General features: G+C 47.4%; 1 pseudogene; it reads right to left on the bottom strand.

Moving 5' to 3' along the window:
• Positions 1–3,388: 3,388 nt before the first annotated feature.
• LOC123257552 lies at positions 3,389–7,981 on the bottom strand (annotated as a pseudogene).
• Between the last annotated feature and the right edge of the window lie 10,877 nt (positions 7,982–18,858).

The raw sequence follows: 18,858 nt of genomic DNA, 5'->3' as shown, positions 1-18,858 counted from the left end.
TCGAAGCAAATGGTGGCCTGTTTCTTCGGTAAAACAGGTCATGAGGCGACTAGAGGAAAATGCGTTGTAACGAACTGTTTTTGCTTTATTTTGTTCGCAACAAATGCAGCGACTAGCTCACAAAGGTTGAGGGTACGTTCCACCGAATAGATTCGACGTGATTGCCCGAGCCCAGAAATAACACGGAATGCTTCGTTTCAATAAAATCCCCTTTATTGTCTTTACTTTACAAAGAATAAAAGAATCTCACCCGCTCTCGCCCTCCCGTCGATCCCCGATCCCCACTCCGGGTTGGTGCCAATACACACGCCCTCCCAAAGCTTGCGCCCGGCAGGTCGTGTGGTCTTGGTGCCTGGCACCGAAACGGCTCACGGTTCCCTTCGTTCGGACTCACGGACTCTGGTTGGGGGGCCTGTGTTGTCGCTGCCGTCGTCTGCGCTGGTCTTCTGCTGCCGCTGCTCGGACGCCGCCGCTCCCTCGTCGTCGCTGCTCCTCTGACGCTGATGCTTCCTCGTCGATGCTGCTGCTTCCCCGTTGTCGCCGTCGCTCCGTCGTCGTCGCCTCTGCTGTTGCTGCTCCTCCTTTATGGGTGCCGTTGACCTTCGGAATCTTTGGCTCACTGCACTTGCCCTTTCGCCGTGGCCGGCACCTAATCCGTGTTAACAGGCCGAGTGGCTCACCTCCGAGGCATACGCCGGGCAGGATACGCTCCTCGCTGCTTAGCGGCCGGATCAGGGCACGAAGGGCCTACCTACCGCACAGGACACGCCCGCGGTCGCGTTCGCCACTCGCCTCCAAACACCTGCGCCGCGAGGTTTGGGCGTCGCGCCTCCTTTAACTCCAGGTGATACGCTGTGCATACGCTCCAGCGCCTGGATCAGGATTCTCTTGACTTTCCCGGGGTGTCCCTGCGTGGTTTTACTGTTGGGCTTGAGTTCCCGAGCTGGCTATCCCTCGTGTTACAGGATCACACCTGGATCGAACGGTCAGGAGCAGGCAAGGCTGATCCGTCGTTTCCGCTACTACACCAGGAAACGTATTGTGTCCGGGAATAACTCCACCCGACTCGTTTACCCTTGGGCCTCAGTTTGCCGCGGATCCTTGATCCTTTCCCCTTACTCCTTGCTTGTTTCGCGTACCGCCACCGTACTTACCCACAGGGGGTCCTTGAGCTATTGATCGAATATTCTTGCTCACTCGCTTAAAAGCCCGCACTTAAGACTGTCGGACTTACCCACGGGGGGTCGTTCAGCCTGTACTCCTAATTCCTCCAAGGAAACTTTCCCACTTGAATGTCAGACTTACCCACGGGGGTCTTTCACTCAACTCTTCCAGCTTCCCTAGAAGACTCGGCCCCGATTTGCTCCAGGGGCCCTCCTTATATAGTGCCAGAGGCGCCCGTTAATCCTTGCCAATCTATTTCCTGCCGTTAATCCTCCGCAAATTTACTTTCTCCGTTAGCTTTCTCCAATCCCGCCGTCTTAATATCGGCGGGCTTTCTTTATTGTCCCTCCCCCGATTGCCCTGCTTGGGCCTCCGATCCGCATTGTTTTTGTGCCGGTCATCGGACTTCGTCCAGATACCCCGCGATCCCCCCCTGAACATTCCAAATGCATTTCTGTGTTTTGTGCATTTTGTAAACGCAGCTGCGCAGTCGCCGGCCGCTTTGTTCTCCGCCGTCCCCGCTGTTTCCTATGGCCTTTAAGCGCTGCCGCGGAGGCCCGGCCGGGACCGTTACGTTCCACGGTGATTCCTCCTCCTCCTTCTTTCGTGCGCGACGCCGTGCGAGTTCCTCTTGCCCCCGCTGCTGCCCCCGCATGCCTTCTGTGCTCGACGCATTTCTCCCTTTCCGTTTTTCGAAACACAGTGCTGACTTATATATTGTGAATTATGAATTCAGCATGAACATCCCGGCCCCCTTGCAACGCAGTTGCAAATTTGGGCCTTTTGTCAGTGGCCGCACGGGCCCGACAAAATCCATCCAAAGGCGGAATTTTGGGCGACAGGAGATCCTCGTTGTCCAGCAATGAATCCCGAACGGATGTTGTGAGGATACACTTCGGCCCCTAATACCAAGAATATGGTACTCGGCCTAAACCAGCGTTCATCCGCCAGGGCGAGGTTTGCGAAGGCTTCGTATGCCGTCGGATCGATTTCCCGTGCAGGCGATCTCTGCTGTAGCTGGGAATCAACGTGGAAGATGACTTCCTCGTCCAACGGCCCCCTGATCGACTGGAGCCTCGCTGTGCACACACCATCGGTCCCGACGCTTGTGACGGAGAGGCCCAAGGACCTTGCCAAGGATGCACTGATCCGACTGGTAGGACAGCAAGGGTCGATCAAGGCCTTCAATTCGAACTTCTTGACTCCGGTGTTGATAACCACCTCAGCCGTAGGCAAGACACTCGTGGCCTTATGTTGCAGGAGGGTAGACAGCGTGGTGGTATAGGCGCCACGCTGATCCTCCTGAAGCGCAGCAGGAGAACTAGGCCTGGCGGAGCTCAACGGCTCAACCCCTAGGTCTGAATCCGACCGCCCCAGCGGACGGCGGTGAGGGGATCTGGATGGTGACCGCCTACGGGAGGAGCGGGAACGTTGAAGTGAGCGTCTTCGACGGCCCCCTTCATTGTGCAGATGCAGAAGCGTGTGGTGGTCCCTTTGGCAAAGTCGACACTTTCCCGCACTGCGGCAAGAGCGCCCGGAATGCTCATGGGCTAAGCAATTGCTGCAGTACTTATTGATAAGTACTGCTCGCAGGCGTTTCTCGGCCGTCAGCTTGAGGAATTGCTGGCACTTCCGCAGTGCATGAACTCCTCTGCACACTCGGCACCGATAGGAAGCGGTTCCTTGCGGCGGATAGTTTGGCTTCTGGGCCTTCGGACGCGGTGCCATTTTCTCTGTATGATAAGGAAAGAGAAGTAGAATTAGTGGTATCCAAAAACATATGACTAGACGTGAACATGGACCAACGAACATTGAAGAAGCATAGCGTAGGAGTTACTTTAGGAGTGGAAGAAGTATTAATTTCGCGATCGGCCGACGTATTACGCCTCTTGACGTAAGAACATCCACCACTCGGACCTTGTCGTCTGCACCTGGGCAAACCTTCTGAATTCGGCCGAGGCGCCATTCGTTCGTGGGCAGGTTGTCTTCTTTTATGACAACCATGTCATCGACCTGGAGATTCGTAGTTGGTGACTGCCACTTATTCCGTTTGTGGAGCTCCTTTAGGTATTCTTCCTTCCATCGGACACAAAATTGTTGATGAAGGCCCTTTAAACGTTGCCAACGGTTGATGATGGATACTGCGTTAGCTTTAATTTCTGGTTCGGCCAGAGCTAGCAGTGGGCCACCGATCAAAAAATGCCCGGGAGTCAAGGCTAATAGGTCAGTAGGATCCTCTGACATTGGAGAAATGGGCCGTGAATTGAGACACGCCTCGATTTTTATTAATAATGTCGAAAGTTCTTCAAACGTATATTTGACTGAGGAAGCAGACTTGTAGAAATGCGCCTTAAAGCTCTTCACTCCTGCTTCCCACAGTCCTCCCATATGTGGCGAACTTGGCGGATTGAAGTACCAGGATAGGTTTTGGTGGCTGTAGTGTGCAGTGACCATCTCTCTCGTTGCTTATAGGAAATCCCGCGTGATAATGGCTGAGGCACCCACAAATGCCTTACCGTTGTCTGAATATAATTTCTGTGGGCAGCCTCTTCTACCAGCCAAGCGCGCAATAGCCGCCAGGAATTTCTCACTCGTCAAGTCTGACGTAGCTTCAAGGTGGATTGCCTTTGTGCTGAAGCAGACAAATACACACACGTAGCCCTTTGTGATAAGGCACGCACGGCCCGTATAATTTTTAATTTCAACGGGACCGGCAAAATCTACGCCAGTGTGTGTAAACGGACGTGAGAAAGTGGCCCGTTCCTCGGGCAGCTCCCCCATGAGTTGGGTCTGCAACCGCTTTCGGTGTTGCTTTTTTAACAAGCAACTGTATTCTTTTGGATACCCTTGCCGTTGGGTCAGAACATGAAGACACTCCTGTGCCCCTCGGATTTCGGCGGTACTGATTTCAGTTGGCAAGACCGTAGATGGTACCTTGCAACGCCTTAGGAACCGCAGGACATAAACGGTCACCCGGAGGGCACGACTTAGGTCTGAAAAACGATCTATGTAATCCTCCGATGGTGGCAACTTGGCCAAGTTGCATTTGATAGGATGCTGCTCAAGTTCTGTCTCAGGGACGGATTCTATTGGAGTAGGCCATTGCTCCTTAGGAAGCTGTAGCCATTGTGGGCCATTCCACCACAAGTTACTTGATACGAGATCCTGTGGAGCCACGCCTCTACTAGCCAAGTCAGCTGGATTGAATTCAGACCGCACGTGAGACCACTTCCCAGCATCTACGGACTGTGTAATCTTGGCAATTCTGTTTGCCACAAAACATGTCCAGGTACATGGCGGTTTGCTTAACCATGCTAGCACTATCGTGGAGTCCGTCCAGTAGAATGTGTCGAAGTCATCAGGAGGGAGTTGTGGAACAACCGATTGGAATAACTCAGCCAGAAGAACTGCACCGCATAATTCAAGGCGTGGTATGGACATGGTCTTTACTGGAGCCACGCGAGTTTTAGCGGTCAAAAGAGAAATAGCTCCTGAGCGTGTTCAATTCGGACATAGATCGCGGCTCCATATGCTTGCTGCGATGCATCGCAGAAGCCGTGATATTGAACTTTGGATTGTGGACCAAATTTCACCCATCTTGGAATTCGGATTTGGTTTATAGTAGGATAGCTCATAAGAAATTCGTTCCATTTTCCCATGAGCTCAGCAGGGAGTGGATCGTCCCAACCCAGCTGCTGGAGCCAAATCTCCTGCATAAAGATTTTTGCTCGGATCACGAAAGGTGCCAGCCATCCTGCCGGGTCAAAAAGTCTTGCAATTTGTGACAGTACCTCCCGTTTACTGAGGACTGCCTTTGGAGTAATATCGGATGGGGCGAAGAAAAATTCATCTTTATTTGCCTGCCAACGAATCCCGAGAGTTTTGGCAGTGCTCTGATCATCTAGCTCTAAGAAACCCTCTCTTAGCAAGTGATCTTTAGGAATGTCCTTGAGAATGCACTTGGAGAATGCAGCAGATTGCTTTGTGTGCGCCCCAGCCAGTACGTCATCTACGTACATAGAAGTAGAAATAATTTCACTTGCCAATGGAAAAGTCGTTCTCACATCTTTCGCCAACTTTCGTCACAGATTTGGTCATTTGCATCACGAAACAGGATTCTTTGGAATGGAGTGTGCTCTGGAGCAACGAGAATTTGCCGGTACATTTTCGTAATGTCGGCATTGAAAACGAAGCGAAAGAACCGCCAGCGTAAGACCTGCAAAGTCAAATCGGACTGTAACACAGGCCCTGGATGAAGGATATCATTCAGGCTCTTTCCATTGGAAGTAGGGCAGGAAGCATTGAATACTACACGAACCTTGGTAGTAGTGCTATCTGGCTTAAAAACGGCGTGATGAGGCAAGTAGAAATTCTTCCCACTGGAGTCTGGAACGATTGGAGACATATGCCGCTGGTCTAAGTAATCCCTGATTACTGCTTCATATTCTTCTTTAAGAGTTGGATTTTTTCTCAAACGGCTTTCGTTCTTTAGGAATTGAGCCAGTGCTATGGATCTTGAATGCCCTAGATCAATCCGATCACAACTTCGGAATGGTAGGGTGACGACATATCTCCCAGTGTCATCTCTCCTTGTTGTTTGCACAAAGTTCTTCTCACAGAAAGAATCGGACTCTTTTACCGGCTTCCCTGGAAGATCCTCCACCTCCCAAAACTTTGTGAGAAGTTTCTCGAGTTTAGCTTCAGAGCTTATCGAGACCTTTGTGGAAAAGTTCGAAATAGATTTTGGCACGGCCTTGGAGACTGGCCCACTTAGGATCCAGCCAAATACTGTTTCCTGACCTAACAGAGTGCCACAAATCTTTGTCCTCGAGCCACTCAGAAGAATAGACGGAAGAATATCCGCCCCAATCAGCAAATCAAATTGTGAGCTCTCGAAAAACGAAGGATCAGCCCATGTAAAACTGGGAAGGTCCTTTAACTGCTCCTTTGGTATGGAGTTTGAAGGCAACTTTCCGGATAGAAGTGGCACGACAAATGCTTCTGCCTCGATGTGTAGTCTAGGTTTTATTGGCGACCCAATTTGAAAATGGCACATCTTAGTTGATTGGGCAGCTACTGCTTGATTTAAGCCGGAAACTCTAGCTTGTACGGATTGGTACGGAAGCTTCAAAATCCTAAAGAGACGCTCCGAGATAAAAGTAGCCTCAGACCCGGAGTCAAGTAAGGCCCTTGCAGTATATGTCACTCCTAAGTGGCAGACATTTATCATTGCCGTACTTAACAGCACACCTTGTAGGGCTGCCGCTAGATAACTTTGCACATTGGTAGGCGTAGTGGACTGTATAGTTGAAGTAGTAGGATTATTATTGGATTGAATTGTAGTCAACTGAGGAAGGTCAGCTCTGTGCAGGAGCGTATTGTGGCGCCCTTTACACGTGAAACAATTGTGCTTACTGGTATACTCTTTAAGTTGGTGTCCCCCAGCGAAACAGTTTAAGCACAATTTCTTTCTCCTTATATATGCGGATCGTTCACTGACGGGCATTTGGAGAAACCGAGGACATACCCGCACTGGGTGATTCTCTTTTGCGCAAAGGTCACAGTTTTTGGGTCCTTGCGTCACGTTGGTCTCAAAGGAGTTGATCCTTTTTGAGCCTGTGTTTTTTGAAGGCGGTTGGGAGTTAACCATCTTAATTCTGGAGCTGGGTTTAACATCCTCTATGGCTTCCAGGGTGCGATATCGTTCGCTCTCATGCGGGTATCTCGCACTTATTGGACAAGGATTGTTCCCACAAAGAAAGGGTCAATTTCGGAAGCTTGGAGGAGCAGAGAAATACGAGAAGACAATCCCAATTATCGATTGAAATTTTGGAGTGTTCTAACGCCGTGAGACAGCCTTGGATGGTACTTTGCAGCTCCTTTAAAGCTGCACCGGACTCAACAACCACTACGGGAAGATTGAACAGGATTTTTAATTGGCTGTTGACAAGAAGACGCTTGTTTTCAAAACGGTCACAAAGCGCGGTCCAAGCCGATTCAAAACCGTCATGCGTGAGTGGAGATTTTGCTACTATAGCCTTCGCTTCTCCCTCTGTTTTGGCATTTAAATGGAATAACTTTTCCACCGGCGTCAACCTCGGATTGTTGACATAGATAGCAGTGAAAAGGTCGCGGAACGTTGGCCACCGTAAGTAATCCCCCCTGAAAACTTCAGTGTCACAGGGCGGAAGTCGGCATCCGCTAGACATGGACAGTTGGGCAGTACTTGATGCCCTTGTAAGAGTTGGAACGGACATTCTTTCGATAACCTCTGTTAGCTGGGCTACACAGCGTTCATAAACGGAATAGCAGTAGTCATGCTTGGCTTCTATTGCCTGCCACTCACCACTGCTGGAGGCTTCCTGCTGGAGAACCTGGGAACATTTGTCGTACTCGCTCTCAATCGTCTCCCAAAGTTTCTTTACGTGGTCACGGCGGACCTCAAGGGCGTATTGAGTGGACTCAGAAGTCGATGGTTCATTGATCTTGGCCTCGAAATGGCTTAGTTTATCGCACACGGAAATGAACGTCGCAAGAGCCATCGTGGTTGCAGAAACTGTCTTCCGAGTGACGGATCGGGTTCCTATTGGGGTTCGTGAGATGCTCTGCGGTTTTGGTAGCGTTGGCGTCAGGGACTCGTTCTTGGATCTGGTATTCGCAGATCTTGCTAACGGATGCGAAGGAGGAACTGGAGATGAGGATGTACTCCTTCTTATAAATTTGACGGGTGCAAAACCTTTTGGTTTTGTCTCTCGTCCAGAGGACATAATATGGGAGCCTTGGATAAGTTCAGAGGATATGAACCCCCAAAGGTTGCGGGTTATTTTTTTTTTTTTTTATCTCCTTTCTCTTAACGCGTTTAATGGAGTAGTAATATATAGGATATATAGGAATAATATACAGGAATAATAGGAATAATATATAGGAGAACTTTTCTAGCAGCCCTCGGCAACAATTTGTATGTATATGTATATGTAGAAGATGAGGTAATAGAAGATGATGATATTTTTATATATATTTTTTGAAGATGATAGTAGGAATGAATAAATGTGGGTAAATATGTTTCGGTTGTTATATATCTCAACCAAAAATAATTTATCCACCTGAATAGTGAACTTGCCGTTTTGTGTCGGTGATATCCGGCTCGAAGGACCAATGGAGCGCCAGGAATGAGGCGAACGGTAGGAAAAGAAGGATTTGAGGATGATTTCAAAAACACTCGGGTTAGGTTTAATTCACTTTCCTTTCTTTATTATAAAAACGAATTTTAGCGGCAAGAGATAACTCCAAAAAACTTAAGCTCATTCCAGAGATGGTAAAATTCTCAAGAGATGGCACAGTCGGTGGTTATCGATATACATATGTATGATATGTTAGTATATACTATGAATATGTACATATGTGATTATATATTGTGAATTATGAATTCAGCATGAACATATATTTTTTTTGTATATTTTTTCATAATAAGAATTTCTTTTTTGTTTACCTTTTTTTTTATATTTCTTTTCTATTATATTTTTTTTCCTTTTTATTTTTTTTTCTTTTTTATAATATTTTTTCTTATTATTTTTTCTCGTGTTTCTGTGGTTTATGCCTGCGCCGACTCCTGCGCTTAAGCTCCTACTGGTGAATTGAACACCATTGTCCGTCACCATCACCTTTGGCACCCCGTACCTAGCGATGATCCTTTCACAAATTGCCTTCTGCAGCGTCTCTGTTGTGGCTTTTCGCATTGGGACCATTTCTGTCCATTTTGAGAACCGATCGATCATCACTAGTAGCATGGTGTTCCCATGCTTGGACCTCGGCAACGGTCCCACGAAGTCTGCACATACCGTCGCCCAAGGCTCCTCTGGACCTGTGTTAACATTTTCCCTGCGGCCTGCATCTGGCTTGGTTTATACCGCATGCATGTCTCGCATTTCCTGACATATTTCCTCACGTCCCTCTGCATCCCTGGCCAGAAGTACCTTGCTTGTACTTTCGCAATCGTTTTCCTTCCGCCTAGATGTCCCGCTGTTGGTGCATCGGCACCTGTTGCCTCCTGTTCAGCACCTGTTGCCTCATGTCCATCGGCACACATAATTTCCACGATGCCACTTCCTCGCTCCCGGCTCTGTGTGGAACATGTCGGTAAATCAGGCCTGCCTCCTTGACGTATTCCGGATACTTCTGTGGGTTTTCCTTTATTTTCTTCTTCAGTGAGCCTATCCAAATGCATTCCGCGTCTTCGGTTGCTGTGGCACTCCTCAGCTTCTCCACAATCGGCTGGCGGGAAAGTGCATCCGCGACTACGTTCAGCTTGCCTTTTCTGTAGCTGATAACGTAATCGTACTGTTGCAATTCGAAGACCCATAACGCGATCCTTCCGAGTGGGCTCTCTATGTTGTTCAACCACTTCAGCGCCATGTGATCCGTGATCACGTCGAACTGGTACCCCTCCAGGTATGGTCTCATCTGCCGAATGGCCCATATTATTGCCAGGCACTCTTTCTCCGTCGCCGAGTAATTCTTCTCTGCGCCTATTAGCGTTCGACTGGCGTAGGCGACCACTCGCTCGCCCTCATCCGTGTCCTGCGTCAGTACTGCACCCACGCCGTAGTCGCTGGCGTCTGTTTGCAGCACAAACTTCTTCGTGAAATCGGGGCATGCTAGTACTGGATCCTCTGCTAAACGTGACTTTAACGTCTCAAACGCTTCTTGGTGTCTTGCCGTCCACTCCCACTTTGGTCCCTTTCGTAGGAGATCGTTCAACGGCCTTGCGATCCCAGCGAAATCAGGGACGAATCGCCGATACCACGACGCCATCCCGATGAATTGCCGTACCCTTTTCACGTTCGTCGGTGGTTCCAATTCCGTGATCGCTGCAACCTTTCCAGGATCCATACCAATTCCCTGTCTTGTTATCCGGTGGCCCAGGTACAACAGCTCTTCCCTGAAGAAATGGCACTTATCTGTGTTTATCCTTAAGTTTGCCGCCTTCAGTCTCCGGAACACTTCCTTCAAATTCGCCATGTGCTCCTCCCTCGTGCGTCCGATCACTATGATGTCATCCTGGTACGCGAATGCGTGAGGAGCCATGTCCGGGCCTATGACCTGGTCTAAGGCCCTTTGAATTGTTGCCGAGGCCGAGTGTAGTCCGAACGGCATCACCTTCCACTGGTACAGACCTTTCCCTGGTACAGTAAAAGCCGTGTATTTCCTGCTCTCTTCCTCAAGTGGGATTTGCCAATAGCCATCCTTAAGGTCCAGGCTGATGAAAATTTTGCGTTCCTCAATTGTTCAAAAATGAAGTTTATCCTTGGCATAGGGTCCCGTCTATTTCTTCACCATGACAATGGGTGAGCTGGAGGCGCTATTTGAAGGTTCGATGCACCCCTTCTCCAGCAGTTCTTCCACCTTTTCATTGATTTCCCCCTGTATCTTGGGGTTCTTTGGGTAATATCTTTGTTTAATTGGGATGTCGTCCTTAATCGTAATTTTATGCTGGGTTATGTTTGAACAACCCTTCTGATTTGTGAACGCCGCCAGCTCTTCTTCGATGAACTTTTTGTCCCGCTCGCGCTCCCATTCCTCCGATGGTCCAGCTATGGCTATGGACACCCTATCCTCCAGGCATCCGCTCCATCTTTCTCTCCTCGGGATCGTGACTTGGTGGCCTGCGCAGTTGATTGTTGTGCCGAAATCTGCGAGTAAATCCCATCCAAGCACCGCGCTGTCTCCCATGCCTGGCAACACCAACATATTCAAATCCTTTTTCTTGTTGCGAAGCTTACTGTTGTTAAGAGTACCATTTGAGTCTCTATGTGGCTCCCGTTGGCCAACTTTACTAGTCTCCTTGTTGCTTTCCGTTCTCCGGCGATTCCCGGGTCCTCTGCTAGCTTTTCTGAAATGAAGCTAGCCGTTGCCCCGGTGTCCACCATGGCCCTCACTTCTGCTCCTCCGACCTTGATGACTGCCGCTAATTGCTGATCGCCTCCGGTTAATCCTCCAACTAGTTCTGAGAGGCAGCACCTCGCGATCTCCGCCTTCCTCTCTACGGCTGAGATCGCTGCACGTTTCCCGCTCTTTGGCAGCATTCTGTGCTTCTCACCCCCACTGCGCCGCACATCCTGCAGAACAAAATTCTGGGGTTCCTGCACCCGCTGGCCCAATGGCCCATGCCTCCGCATCTGTTGCACGCCTGTGCTGGGTTTTCTACATGTCCCTGCCCAGGCGTCGCTGCCCACTGCATGTTCGGCTGCCTTTGGCTTTGGTTTGCTGCCCATCGTTGATTCGGCTGCTGTTGCCTTGGGCCTGTCCATTGCTGGCTCGGCTGCTGTTGCTGTGGCATTTGGCGATGCTCCTCAGGCTGCCATCTCTGCCCCCACCCCTGTCCTGTGACCTCTTTTGTGGACTTTTCTAAAGGCTTCGTTAGCGCCTGAAGGTCCACCATGTACTCTTTAAACGGCTCTCCTCGTTGTTGTTTCCGCTGCTTTACCTGGTCTGCCAGTTTCTCGAAGTATCCTTTTGGCAGGAAAAAGGCCTCGAAGCTCTTCCGAACTCCTTCCATGTGGGCCACTCCTCGTCGTTCATTAGGAACCATTTTTGCGCTCTGCCCTGGAGTAGTTCTGGCATCGCCCGCGGGATTGTGTTTATATCCATCCCGTATGTTTTGGCAGACCATGCTACTCGGTCCACGAATTCGAGAGGATCCCCTGTTCCATCGAAACGGAACGACCACTCTCGGACTTGTCTCGCCACTTTCGCATAGTCCACCTGTACCACCTGCTCCTCATGCTCTTCATTTCTAGCACTGCCAGACTTTGAATGAGCTTTTCCGATTCGCTCACCGCTCTCTACCTCGGCGTGGACCTCTGCGCGAACTTCTCCTCGAATCCACGCGCGACCACCATCATTTCATCGTCCTTTGTTTCGTCGACCCACCTGTCCACCAGTGCCCTCATGATCTCCACGGTTCCATCCGCTGCGAGACCGAGCTCTCTGCACACTTCGCACAACTCCTCTTTGCGAAGCGCGTGGATCCAATTTTTCCTCCCCATCCTGAAGCTGTGTTACTCCTAGACTCTAAAGCAATCACGTAGTTTGGGCGCCAGGAGTAACGAACTGGTTTTGGTATATTTTGTTCGCAACAAATGCCGCGACTAGCTCACAGAGGTTGAGGGTACGTTCCACCGAATTTATAGATTCGACGTGATTGCCCGAGCCCAGAAATAACACGGAATGCTTCGTTTCAATAAAATCCCCTTTATTGTCTTTACTTTACAAAGAATAAGAGAATCTCATCGGCTGTTTGGCTCTGCCGACCGACCGCTCGCCCTCCCGTCGATCCCCGCTCCGGGTTGGTGCCAATACACACGCCCTCCCAAAGCTTGCGCCCGGCAGGTCGTGTGGTCTTGGTGCCTGGCACCGAAACGGCTCACGGTTCCCTTCGTTCGGACTCACGGACTCTGGTTGCGGGGCCTGTGTTGTTGCTGCCGTCTTCTGCGCTGGTCTTCTGCTGCCGCTCCTCGTTGTCGCCGTCGCTCCCTCGTCATCGCCTCTGTTGTCGCTGCTCCTCCTTTATGGGTGCCGTGGACCTTCGGAAACTTTGGCTCGCTGCACTTGCCCTTTCGCCGTGGCCGGCACCTAATCCGTGTTAACAGGCCGAGGGGCTCACCTTCCAGGCATACGCCGGGCAGGATATGCTCCTCGCTGCTTAGCGGCCGGATCAGGGCACGAAGGGCCTACCTACCGCACAGGACACGCCCGCGGTCGCGTTCGCCAGTCGCCTCCAAACACCTGCGCCGCGAGGTTTGGGCGTCGCGTCTCCTTTAACTCCAGGTGATACGCTGTGCATACGCTCCAGCGCCTGGATCAGGATTCTACTGACTTTCCCGGGGTGTCCCTGCGTGGTTTTACTGTTGGGCTTGAGTTCCCGAGCTGGCTATCCCTCGTGTTACAGGATCACACCTGGATCGAACGGTCAGGAGCAGGCAAGGCTGATCCGTCGTTTCCGCTACTACACCAGGATACCTGTTGTGTCCGGGAATAACTCCACCCGACTCGTTTACCCTTGGGCCTCAGTTTGCCGCGGATCCTTGATCCTTTCCCCTTACTCCTTGCTTGTTTCGCGTACCGCCACCGTACTTACCCACAGGGGGTCCTTAAGCTATTGATCGAATATCCTTGCTCACTCGCTTAAAAGCCCGCACTTAAGACTGTCGGACTTACCCACGGGGGGTCCTTCAGCCTGTACTCCTAATTCCTCTAAGGAAACTTTCCCGCTTGAATGTCAGACTTACCCACGGGGGGTCTTTCACTCAACTCTTCCAGCTTCCCTAGAAGACTCGGTCCCGATTTGCTCCAGGGGCCCTCCTTATATAGTGCCAGAGGCGCCCGTTAATCCTTGCCAATCTATTTCCTGCCGTTAATCCTCCGCTCATTTACTTTCTCCGTTAGCTTTCTCCAATCCCGCCGTCTTTCTATCGGCGGGCTTTCTTTATTGTCCCTCCCCCGATTGCCCTGCTTGGGCCTCCGATCCGCATTGTTTTTGTGCCGGTCATCGGACTTCGTCCAGATACGCCGCGATCCCCCCCTGAACATTCCAAATGCATTTCTGTGTTTTGTGCATTTTGTAAACACAGCTGCGCAGTCGCCGGCCGCTTTGTTCCCCGCCGTCCCCGCTGTTTCCTATGGCCTTCGAGCGCTGCCGCGGAGGCCCGGCCGGGACCGTTACGTTCCACGGTGATTCCTACTCCTCCTTCTTTCGTGCGCGACGCCGTGTGAGTTCCTCTTGCCCCCGCTGCTGCCCCCGCATGCCGTCTGTGCTCGACGCATTTCTCCCTTTCCGTTTTTCTAAACACAGCAGCGCTGGCCCATCCGACACTGCAGTGCTGACTTGCTTGTTCCCCCGCTGCTGCCCTCTTGCCACCTGTATCGGTGTGTGGGCGATCTAATCTCCTCACAGCGTGGTCAGCGATTTTCGTCGCCAGAAGATGCTGTTGAAGCGTTCAAAAACTATGTTTTCGAGGTGTCTCAATCGGAGTGGACAAAGTGTTTCGACAATTGGTTTGAGCGCATGCAAAAGTGTATAAGTCTTGCTGGAGAATACTTTGAAAAACAATAAAACCAATTTTAATCATAAATATAATGCTATATATAAGAAGTATATATAGCAACCATCGTAAAAGAATCTGTAGCTGCATAGAGTTCTCAATACACTTAATAACTCGGTAAGATTACACCGTGCAAAACGACGAACAGTTATAAAAATTATATTCGCCGCTGTAGGATTCAGTTCACTCACGATCCAAAGCAGTTTTTTGACTTTGTAAGCACTAAGCGCAAACATGTATATTTTCCTCCTCTGCTTACGTTTGAGAACTCATATGCGAACACTGATCAGGCCATTGCCGATTTATTCGCAATTTATTCGATGCAGAAGAAATATAGAAGGAAAACACTACAATTTTTGATAATTATCAAATCTATATTGACCTCCTCTTTTCGTGTTACATACTGATTATCCAGAATTTCGAAGGGACTATTACCAAAAGAAGTTCAGAGCACCGAGCTTTTGTCATTGATAGTGCATTAAGTAGTTGGAATCTTAGATCCAGGCAATATTCTGTCCAAAATTGTGGACTATTGTAGGCATGCCTTATAGACTGTTGGGCACTATTGTATTGTCGCTTGTAAAAAACCAAATGATTAAGGTGGAAGAAAGTAATGAGTGTCCATTTGGAAAATTTAATCGATGGTTACGGTAATGTTACTTATTGGAGTGACGACGATAGGATTTAATGTTGCTTCTTGAGGTAGTGACCATATTGGTAGTGACAGCGTTGGATTCAGATATAACGCTAGTTGTCAAGAATTATTAGTAGACATTACATGTATATTGAAATTAAATTGGGACATTATATGTTCACCAAGTCAGCCAATGGAATCGTCAAGGAGTTTTGGTCCACCTATCGTCTTGGATCCTCCATTGTTGAAAAACCTGCGAGTTCCTGTTGAACCGTCTTCTAGGCCTCTCAATGGTGTGGCGCCTGAAATAAGATCTTCTGGGCTTAGGCTTTGCACCTCGTGCAAACTATTGAAAAAAACCGGATAGGCCATCTTTCGCAGACGGTGTCCTCATTGCTGTTAATAATGAAGACTCAGCTGAATCTCTTTCTCGAATCAGTTTGGAATCGATAAAAATAGCTGCTGATCCGTCTCATATTTTTATGACATGTTCCTATATTCTCCTATTCCTTTTACTCCATCGGTTTAGGATACTGTATATTTTCTCCACCTTGAGGCTATTAAGTTTGTTTTATCATTAGTCAATGACTCTGATTTTGTCCTAATTATGGGGTGATTTCAACCTTAACCAAATCTCCTGCATCCCGTGAGAAGATGAAAATTCCCTGCATGCCAGTTGTCACAACGACTATATTGAAGAATTAATTGAAAATTATGGAAATTATTATTTTCCAAATTAACCCCATCCTTAACACACTTAGCAGATCTCTAGACCTTATTTTCTCTAATATGATATCCTCTGTGACTGTAAATCGACTGTAAATAAATAATTGATGTCCCTAATATTCATGCTAACTATAGAGCTCAGCCTCGTACCAAATATTTCCGAAAAACGGATTATGCTATTCACAATTATTTAGCTGGAATTGACTCGGAACTCCTCCTTTCTCATCTTTTACTTCTATCAATTCTTTTTATGATGTAATCCACAACGCGTTGGACAAATTTGTTCCTGAAGTTTCATCGTCTTTATTAACGAAACCGCCTTGGTTTAATAAAAACCTTTCTCGTCTTAAGATCAGGAAATCTAGAGCTTACAAAATTTTTATATCAGAATCTTTGTTTCATCAGACAAAGTTTCTTTACATTCGCAACCAGTTTGTTATTGTTAATAATCAACTTTATAAGCGTTACATCGAGAATTGTAATGCAAACTTCTGAAATGATCCGAGCTCCTTTTATTCGTTTGTCAATATGAAACGTAAATCCAGATTTTTTCCTTCTTCCCTAACTTATAAAAATATTTCTGATTCAATTATTTCTTCAGAACAAGGTATTGCTAATCACTTTTCTTAATTTGTTCAATCAACCTATTCGTTCCATTCATATGATTTAAATTCTACATACCCTTATAAAATTCCCAATATAAACAATATTTACTTGTCTAAATTTGATCATCACGATGTTTCTAAGGCTCTTTCATCATTGGATATCTAATTTTCTGCTTGCCCTTATAATGTCCCGAGCGGTATCCTCAGATACTGCTCCGATATCCTATGCTACCCTCTTACTACCCTATTCAATTTATCTTTGGACCTTTTATGCCTTCCTAAGAGGTGGAATGAATCTTTTATTATTAAACTTCATAAGAAAGGTTTTAAAATACTTATAAAAAACTACAGCGGAATTACTAAACTTTTTGCGATTCCCTAGCTGCTGGAGAAACTGGTAACATCGCAACTGCAACATCATTCCGGAAACTGTATCTTATGGGTTTTCCTAAAAATATCATACAGTGGATACGCAGCGTGTTTTGTTCAAGAACATCACATCTCAAGCTATAAAAGTTACATCTGGTGTTCCTAAAGGCTGTCACTTAGGACCTCTTCTGTTCATCCTTTTTGCTCATCTGATCAAAGTGCAAGATTACGACGTTTAATCGTAGCATGCCTCACGTCATCTCGTACTCACTTGAGAATTACTTTTCAGATCGGGTTTCCTTAACGAATGATCTTGGAGTTCTTTTCGACCACAAGCTTTCGTTTAATGAACATATTTCTTTAAGAGGTAAAAAAGCCAGAGGAGTACTTGCTTTTATCAAGCGCTGGTCAAAAGAGTTTGATAATCCCTTCACTACTAAAACATTGTAGGTCTCTTTGGTTCGACCGATCCTCGAATACTTTTTTTTTTTTTTGCGCGGTTCCCACTGCATACGTACACCCCACCTCCCGTCCAACCGACCGAGGGATGCTGCCGCGTAACGTACGCCTCGAATCGCGGGAATAGATCCGAGATAGCTTAAGCGAGGAGTAGGAGAAATATATCACGAGGAAGAGTGTTGCACAGATAAGGCGTTTAATAAAAGCGATTTAAGATTGTTAGTGTAGCAAAGTGACAATATGTGGTACAGACCATTGTAGTCTGAACATAATACCCTGAACGGATCGTGTTGGGCATATGTCGAACTACAATGGCTGAGGAGTAGAGGACGAAAATTTCTAGTCCTTCTACTAGGAACGTTAAAATTTACGCGTGTTAGTAAATGCTGGCTGTCTACATTTCCATAAATAAGATTTTAAAGAAACACGACACCCACCATCGTTCTACGGTTTGTTAATGATGGTAAGTTAATTAGTAAAAGTCTACTACGATAAGCTTTGCATCCCTATTATTAAGAGCGAAAGTTAGGAAGTTTTTTTGTACAGATTCTATGTGATCTTGGTGTACTCCTTATTGAGGACTCCAGGTTATTTGCTAAACACCAATTTTTAAGTTGTTCCAAATCGGATTAAAGTCTAGACTGGGCACTAGTGAATTTATACTGAAGACATAGCTTAACGTCATGTGAATTAGTTAAGGCAAGGGGCTAGTCGTTAATAAACAGTGTAAAAAGTAGGGGTCCTAGATGGCTTCCTTGGGGCACCCCAGATGTTGCGCTGACTAAACGCGAGGTAACATCTTTAAAGAAAACACGTTGGGTTCTCCCTGATAAGTAGCTCGCAATCCTGATAAGAAGATCAGTTGGGAATCCCAAAAGACTGAGTTTACTTATAAGAAGCGAATGGTTAACAGAGACAAATGCTTTACTGAAGTCAGTGTAAATTACGTCTGTTTGTAAGCCATTCCGGAACCCATCCGTGATAAAAGTTGTTTGCTTCAATAAGTTGATAGTGGTGGAGTGGCACTTCATGAAGTCATGCTGGCACGGAGTTATTATTGAACTACATAGGTGTTGCAAATGTGGAGTGATGAGTTTTTCAAAAAGCTTAGGATTTGCTGACAATTTAGAGATATTTTTGCAGCGTCGGATTTTTTCCCTTTTTTATGCAGCGGAATAATGAACGATTCCTTTAACATAAGGGGAAAGATCGAAGTTTCCAGCGATAAATTAAAAAGTTTAACGAGCGGTTTGCCTCGGCGCAGTTTTTCAGAACACAGGCGAATACACGGGCTTAACCTTAAGAAGATTCGATAACACATCACTTTTATCGAAAGATGGGCAAAATATAAGGTTGGCTGATTCGATATTATAAGTGTAAGGCTGAGCTGGACTGCTGCTAGGTGAATACGTTGTTTGAAAAAACTGTGCAAAGAGATCGGCCATTGCCAGATCCGTGTTCGTATAAGAGTTCTCAAACGTAAGAATACTGTTCATGCGTTTGGAGTCCGCAGTACATGGTTCATCAAAGGAGTATTGAATCAGTGCATAAGCAGTTTCTTTTATTTGCTTTAAATTATTTAAACTGGGACTCAGATGGTCTCCTTCCACCATATCCTGCTCCTCATAAAATCATTCTTGGGTAAGTTGACTCGAAACTTTTACTGGAAAAGATGCTTTTTTGTTCCAAAGAGGTCAAACAGATCCTTCCGACCCCGTTGATTACCAATTTGTAGATTGATTTTAGCAGATCATGATCATTTTCGTGTTATCTGTAAAAATTATAAACTAATGTCACTGTT

The sequence above is a fragment of the Drosophila ananassae genome, chromosome XL, assembly GCF_017639315.1.
Source record: "Drosophila ananassae strain 14024-0371.13 chromosome XL, ASM1763931v2, whole genome shotgun sequence".
NCBI classification, from domain to species: Eukaryota; Metazoa; Arthropoda; class Insecta; order Diptera; family Drosophilidae; genus Drosophila; species Drosophila ananassae.
Note: the sequence above shows the minus strand (reverse complement) of the source record. Positions and strands in the feature narration are given on the sequence as shown.